The sequence below is a fragment of the Limulus polyphemus genome, unplaced genomic scaffold (genome assembly GCF_000517525.1).
Source record: "Limulus polyphemus unplaced genomic scaffold, Limulus_polyphemus-2.1.2 Scaffold340, whole genome shotgun sequence".
Lineage (NCBI taxonomy): Eukaryota > Metazoa > Arthropoda > Merostomata > Xiphosura > Limulidae > Limulus > Limulus polyphemus.
In genome coordinates, this window is record NW_013665950.1 from 491,871 (window position 1) to 499,972 (window position 8,102).

The following is an 8,102-nucleotide window of genomic DNA, read 5'->3' on the forward strand; positions in this document are numbered from 1 at the left end:
TATATACATATGTATATAATAATTGAAATGTGACTATTTTACAAAATGATAGTTTATTATAACACAGCCAAGATAGGTCACTGTAAAGACTAAAGGTTGGTTTTATATTATAGGATATGGTAACACGAGTGCACGTGTGCTGCGTCATTCTAACTTCAGTGTTGTTAGCCAGGCATGGCTAGAAGGTCAATATAAAAAAAAGAAGTAAATATATATATAAATGTATAGTGTTATGAGAGTTAAGCTATTTAGTCTAAACACTTATGTTTTTGTGTTATAATTTATAGTCATTCTAGAACAAAAAAAAAGGCATCATTTATTTTTATTTTCTTAATTTTTAACGTGGTTTCGAGATCAGTCAAATCGACCAAACCTATATAGAGATTCCTTACAGAAAATAAAAGATAAAATATAATTTTTTTCTTAAGAAACATTTGATAACTATCTGGACATTATAAAGATTTTGCATGTGAAATTTCCTGATGCAAAAAAATATTTTTAATCTTAAAATGAAAATTACTTTGCATGTTGGATAGGCAATATGCGAAAAGAAAAAAAAAAAACATTAGAAAAAACATTGCTTACCAACCTTAAGACTTAATAAAAAAAAATTTGATATATTACATATGAAAGCATTGTAATGTTAACTGATAATCTGCCAAATTTTTTTAATGTACGCTAACTAATTTAAAAGTTATAGCATGAAACTATAACAAGCACAAAATGGTTACAAGGTCAGTCCCAGGGACAGAGCATTTCTGAAAGAGTTAAAAGAAAGACTCCTTGGGGCTGAACAGAAATGAAAATTCAAACATTTTATAATTTTTGTTTGTGAACTACACCACAATATCTTACAAAATAGTTATAATTATTATTTTTTGTTTAAATTTTGAAATATGATATACACTAAAAACAATTTATATATGAACATTTATATTACAAGCTGAATGTATTTTGGAAAAATAAGTAATCAGTTTTTGTTAACTGTGGCTACCTTTTGATAACATTGTGAAGTTGTAGCCTAAATATTTTCCTATACACAAAAAGCAACAAAATATGTCCAACCAAATTCAGATTATGCCCATTGTCCTATGACAAAGTTTTTACTTGCAGCCCTGCCTTCGTGACAGGGCATGCTGTAATCAACAAATAACTGAATATATTTCCATGTAAAATTTTAAAAATAGCATCAGAGGAACTGAAAATTGGCTAGATGTAATAAATACAACAATAAATAAGTTTTTACTGTACAATATAATTTTCAAGTCTAAGGAATGTATTAGTGGGGGAAACGAACAATATAACAATCAAGATTAATTGCTTACAAGAAATTTGTTGATTAAATAGTATAAAGTGAGGAAAATTCCTGCTTCAGGTTGGTTTCATCGAATTCTGTCGTTACACATGGTCAGTTTATATTGAAGAGAAAAGAAGGCTGGTTAAAAGTTCTTTTCACATAGCACCATCTGACACATTTTATTCAAACTATAAGACAACAGAAATATGCAATTCCAAGATATAAAATAACAAGAAAGAAAAGTTTTTTCTGAAAAAAAAAAAAAGATTTGAAATTTACAGATTTGGTTTTTTCCATTCATTAATGTGAAATTAAAAATTTTAATTTTGTAATAAATTAAAATTCTTTTTCAAACTTAACACTTCCATTTAACCAAAATTCTACACAATTAAAGGAGTAAAGTGTGTGGGAATATCTTTAAACTTCATTAAACTAAGCAAAACTGAAATCGGGAGTAGGGAAATACAGATAACGTAACCTCATGCATAAGGGATGGGTAGATGTAGATGGTACAATGCACTGAAAAGGGAAAGGTATACGATGAATGTATCTGTCATCTTTCAAAACCCTATATTAGACGACAGTATTTGTATGGTTAAGATTTTGTATATAGATTTCTTCATCTGTTAATAGACACTTAGAGTATTAGTACCATCACCCTGTTGAGTTTTAATACTTGCTGTCAGTACCAAGGTTTTGAAAGTGTTGCTAGATCTGGTGTTTCTTACAAGATAATTTGATTGATTTTTCATTTTTGATCAGACCATTCAGCTCAAAATGTCTTTCATACTAAAGATATTTGGTGGGTATCCGATATTGTGGAATAGGTTTAACCTCGCAGTCATTGAGACAACTTGAGCAACCATCAGATTCGTTCAGAAATCTACATACCTAACCTCATATGTAAGTAGTCTAGGCAGGTCATTTAACTATTTTAATTACTGTAAAACCACAGTATTGCCTTTACATTTTATAAACTTTGTGCATTTAATTACAAAATACCACACAAAAAAAAAATGTTTCGTACACAAAGTACAAGTTTCTCCCTTATTATGTATTAATTGATTGTCTACCTTTTAGGTATATATCAATAGAATCGTTAACAAAAAACAAATTAATAATTTCATGTTAAAATAATGAATAGTTAGCTTCAATATAAAAACATTAAATACCTAGAAAGCATGAATAAGTAGAATTCAATTCTATAGTTACTGTAGTTTGTTTTCACAAAGTTTGTAGTTTAAATGAGCAATTCATTACATATTGTGGAAAACAAAATTCATTTTGTGTTTTCTATGATGTATTGTTTAGGCAGACTTTCAAAACTTCATCCTCTACATTGTGTTTCTTACAACAAGCAGTTGCCATCCATTCTAGTATACTCATTATTTCATATTTATTTAATCTTTAGGTAAATCTTAAAAGAAAATTATTTCACTCAATAAATGTTCTTGAAAATATTCATTTATCAATTCAGGAAAGAAAACAAGCATACTTAGTGAGAAAAACAAAGGATAGCATGAAAAAGTTTTCAAAAATGACAGAAAATTGTATCAAATAGTTCATCAAATGCAATTTAGGTCATGATCAAATTTACTAAAACACTTATTGCTAGTCTGAAGTTGCTAATAATTTATATCTAGTTTTGTAACTTAAACTTTAAAACATATTTGCAAATATTTGATGTCTATATGGAACAGTATAGTTTGAAAATGTCATATTACTTCATGTGTATCATCACTAGTCTAAATCAATTAAAATTAAATTATCAGAGTCATAGCAGCCAACAGGATCACACAAAGTTATCTGTAAGCTTCTCTGGGTATACAAATGACAGCTGATTGTATGGCAAATGCTATGACAAATGATAACATAATCTGCATTCAAGTTATTTATTTTTTGGTAAGATAAAAAAGACCAGTAGTAGGCCCAAAACAGCAGGTGTCATGAAAGACTTGATTAGGACTGTAACAAACCGATTCAAAACTCATGTTATGGATGCTTTTGAGCATCAGTGTGATGGCATCCATAAAACATGAATGAATGAAGTATATGTATTTACAAATTCACTTAAATTATTTGATTATAAAATGGTGTGGGTAAACTGTATACAATTATATATAGGTCTAAATTATAAACAGTACTTATTATATACATATATATAAATAATTGATTTCTTTAGTCTATGAAATTTGTGCTAGTAGTTTGTGTATATAGTACATATGGGAATAAATATTATATTAGTGTGTAGATTCTGACAAAAAAATTTGTGCAACAAGATAAACTGAGGTTTATTGTCATTAATGAAAATATATAATGACAGTAAAGTATATACATCAGTATATAGCACGTGTATATGCAAATACTTTTGTACATGATTCAATGGTAATATGATAGAAAATACTATTATTAAATGAAGGTTTTGATATTTTATACATATCAATCAAGATATATGAGAACATCAAGTACAAATAGTATAGAAGAAAAAAAACAACAACTTCCAATGCACATTATAGTTATTTACAAGTATGTGTGTATACATATACAGAAAGGTTTGACACAAACAGAAAATGATTTTCCATTCTTATACATTCAGATATTTCAAATGAAAGAAATATGTTAGACTTTTATTTTCGTATTTGCTGCTATTCCCTCTTCTTTCTCTTCATACTAGTAGCAAAATCAAGTATACATATCAGCATGCTGCATGGAAGTGTTGGATCAATAATTTTTAGTAGAATGGCTTTCAGGGAAAATCAGTTAAGTTTGAGGAGCATTTTAGTTTTTCAAAACTTCTATCCCTCTGTAAATATTTTTTACACTGATGCTCTTTGGAATCCACATGATGAAGTTACAAAAGTCCTTTACTGCAATATTTAGCAGACCTTGAATTTTTTAAAAATAGGTATGTTTCTCTTTGAGTTCAGTAAAATCAGATATTACTGATTTACAGCAAAATTATTTAAATCTTGTAGCAGCTTCATATAGGGTAAGGTCTTCTGGGTTTTTTGTCTGGACATTTTACCTTCACCATTTCACTCTTACCAATTAATCCATCTGGTGAAGTACCTGAGTAATATGTAATGATACAAGCATTGTGTTTGTTTAGATTACCATATTCAGTTGCAGCTGCATAGAGGTTAGGAGACTACATTATGTGCTTGACCATTGAAGAACGGGATGTTCTGTCCCTCATTTTACAAATTTCTCCAAATCTTAATGCAGTCCATCAGAATTTTATTTCATCATTCCAGGCTGCATTTTCTTTTTATTCTCATTATTTTCCTTTATGTTTCAGTCTTTTTTTTTTACATTTACTTGAAGTTGTTCTAAATGCCACTTTTTCATTTCTTAAACCTGAGGTTCTGGTAGGTATGGATGGTGTGTTTGAAGTCCATAATCAGTATTTGTTTTAGTTACTGCATGCAGAATATTTTTATTGTTTTTTACTTTTCTTTGTTTTGGGTAACTACAATCTCCTTCAAACTGAGCTCTGTATACTTTTTAAGAAAGTTTGAAGGGCTCTTACTGTATGTAGCTTTCAAGTGTGTTGGTGCCATTTTTTCTCCTTTTTTATAACTGAAACCAACTCTAAAACAATAATCATAATGGGAACCATGTCGAGATCAAATGATTTGCTTGCCTACTAGGAACCTAGTCACAATGTGTATGTAAATCTCAGCAGCATTGTTATTATTGTTGGTAATCAGTTGATGTGTTAACCATATAAGGTTATCATCTGCTGTCCTTGTTGTTGGAAGTAGCTGCTTTGGTAGCTGGATAAGATAATTTGTAGTTGTATTGTTCTTTTCATGGTTTGCACAGAAAAATTGTCATACAGTGGACCCTCCTCCAACATGGGGGATACATTCATCGAGCAAGCCATGTTGGGCAAATCCATGTTGGAGGAACTCAGTAACTTATAGGATTAATAGAGGTATGGGAACACAGCTGCATTAAGTCTCCGATAAATGCTTATATATGGAATTTGTTTTATATATACAGTATTGTATATGAACTAAAAATATAAAATCATAGATATAATAACATTCACATATGATATCCTGCACTTGTAAATGAAAATATGTTAAATGAAATAATACAGTACTGCATTTTATTGTAACACTCACCTATGAATGATGAAGATGAATAACTTTCACTGATTAGAGGAAGGCATGCAATGATCATGATGATAATAGATTTGGAGGCTGAGAAGTTAGTTTAAGGATTATCTGGATCATCTGAAAATTCGGCCTCAAACTCAATGAAGTAGATATAGAAGTCAATGGGATGGGGTCAGAAGGCATTACATTGGCTGACTTGGGTTTTGTAAAGTCAGTAATTTTTGGCTGTTTGGTTTCCTCCACAAAGTTTTCAATATTTCTTTGTAGGGTGCTAGAACATCATTAAACCCTTTTTTAAATTTAACGCTTCTCTCCATTATGGGATCCATGTCTACAGCCATTTCTGCAAGCTTATCTGCATTGCATAGGAAATTGGACACAGCTTTCACTGTGTGTATGGGTTTAGCAGGTTCCATCTCTTCAACATCTCTATCACTGTTGCTGGAGGCTATCAGTGCTTCAAGTTCTTCAATCATTGGCTTTTCTTAATGGGATTCCAGCAACTCAACCACCTCCTCATCCCTCATATTATCAAACCCAATACCTGGTTAAGTTTTCGAAAATACTGGAGTCTATAGCTTGGGTTGCATGTTGGTATACATTCCTTGTATAGTAAGAATTGAATGTTTTTTTACTCCTTGGTCCATTGCAGGATGGATGTGGTATTGGGAGGTAAAAATATTATCTCCACATTAGCATGGCTGAATTTCAGTGTGTTAGGGTCATGGACAGGAAAATTATCCAAAACTAGAAGAACCTTAAAGTCACAGTTCTTCTTTGCCAGGTATTTTTTAACCTCATGCACAAAATGATTTTGCAACCAGTCGTTGAATAGCATCCTAGTTATCGAAGCCTTTTTATTTTACTTTTTATTCTTGCCTTTTAATGTGCATGGGTTTGCAGAGCATTACACTACATGGACTTGCATTTAAAGTCATTCGATGAGTTCCTGCAATAAAGCAAAGTGAGCATATCCTTAAAGGCTTTAAACCTGGATGCTTCTTGGTGATTTATGTCGTGTTGCCCATTTTCTTATAAAAGAGTCCTGCCTCATCTGCATTAAACACCTGTTGAAGGTCTTATCCATTTTCCTTCATAAATTCAAGGAACCATGGCTTGAACTGTGCAGCTGCATCGCTATCAGCTGACCCACATTCACCTTGCAGGTTCGAGTTATGCAGGTTGAAATGTTGCTTAAATTTGGCAAACCACCATTTACATGCATGAAAATCACTGGCATCTGCAGCACTTCCACCCCCATTAGAGACTACGTGTTCATACAAATTTCGCCTTTTCTCACATATAGCTACGCTATCAACAACAGAGCATATTTTATTCACTTGTTCACTGATCCACACATTCAATAATTTCTTCATTTTTTTCCATGAATGGATTCCTCCTAGGCACTTGAGAAATCTTAACATTTATAGGGGCAGAAGCCTTAATACTTGCACAGATTTTCTCTTCACTCCTAATCGTATGTATGGAAGACTCATTCATGTCATATTCCCAGGCTGTGGAAGCTGTACTCGACCCGCTTTGTAACTTTTCAAAGATCTGAATTTTCTCAGCTAATGTCATAACCTTGCAGCTTTTCCTTGTCTCACTAACACTTAGAGATGCTTTACAATTAGATTTCATACTGCTATCTAAGGGTAATTATGAAAAGCAGCAACAAATGGCAAAAATAAATTGACTACATGGCACTGAACTTAGCCCGATCACTTAGGCAAGTGGTGGGGATGGGGTGAGGCTCGGGAAGTTGGAGATTGTTTATTTCTATCCTTACTGGTATCCTTTACTGTGCATGTCACGAGGTTTTTGCATCTTACATTCAATTTGTTTATTAAACTACTTTTTGTTGATGTTACACCAATTAGTATAGCATAAAATCTAATCCAATAATCCATATTTTATAGTATATAAGTTTTAAGTTCTTAATTCTATAAGGCAATATTTAAACAAATCCTGAATTCCCCTAATGTTACACACCTGACACATTTTCTCTAAGTAGCTTTTCTTTTCTGTTTTATCCCCCCCCTCAGTAAGGATGAAATGAAACGTAAATTCCTTACTATAAAATCGTTATTGCTCGAACAAACCATAATTTTTATAACCTTCAATTTTCTATGGTTACAGAGCTATCAAGTAGAAAATCAGACACTTCCTGCCACACCCACCTGTCACATCCTCTCTTTCAGGATTTGTTAATAGTTCACTCTTATGTTTAATTGCATATCATCTATAACCAACAGAAAGTCAAGGTTTTGATTTGTAAAGTGACGTATTATATTATGTTGTTTTGTGAAGATAGATGTCAATTTCGCTTATAATACGCAGTTTATTCCCATGGGAACATTAATGACTAACTTGGAGGAATTTGTAATGACTCTTGTCGAATAGTTTAATAAAATATAATTATAAATAGATGTTTACTGTTAGGAGCTTAACCCAATGATCACCGGCTACTTACTTTCTTAGTAGCATCTTAGTAGCTAATGCAAGTCTCGCTATATCTCATTCCAACAATAAAACTAGTGGATGAAATTTCATAAAAATTTTGATAAATGCACATAGTTTAAGAAACATAAAGCATGTTACTTTTGATAAATTTAGTTTTTTTGCATTATGATCTTTAATATCTTGGAAAATTACATTAGGAAATGGTATTTATAAGAAAT

The 8,102-nt window shown here is 31.4% G+C and overlaps 1 protein-coding gene across 1 annotated transcript in view; it reads left to right on the plus strand.

Annotated features, from left to right (window-relative positions):
- Positions 1-8,102, plus strand: part of LOC106457507 (exocyst complex component 1-like) — a gene marked incomplete at its 3' end in the record, with an annotated part of 193,715 nt that overhangs the window by 15,980 nt on the left and 169,633 nt on the right. The gene's annotated exons all lie outside the window — the stretch shown is intronic.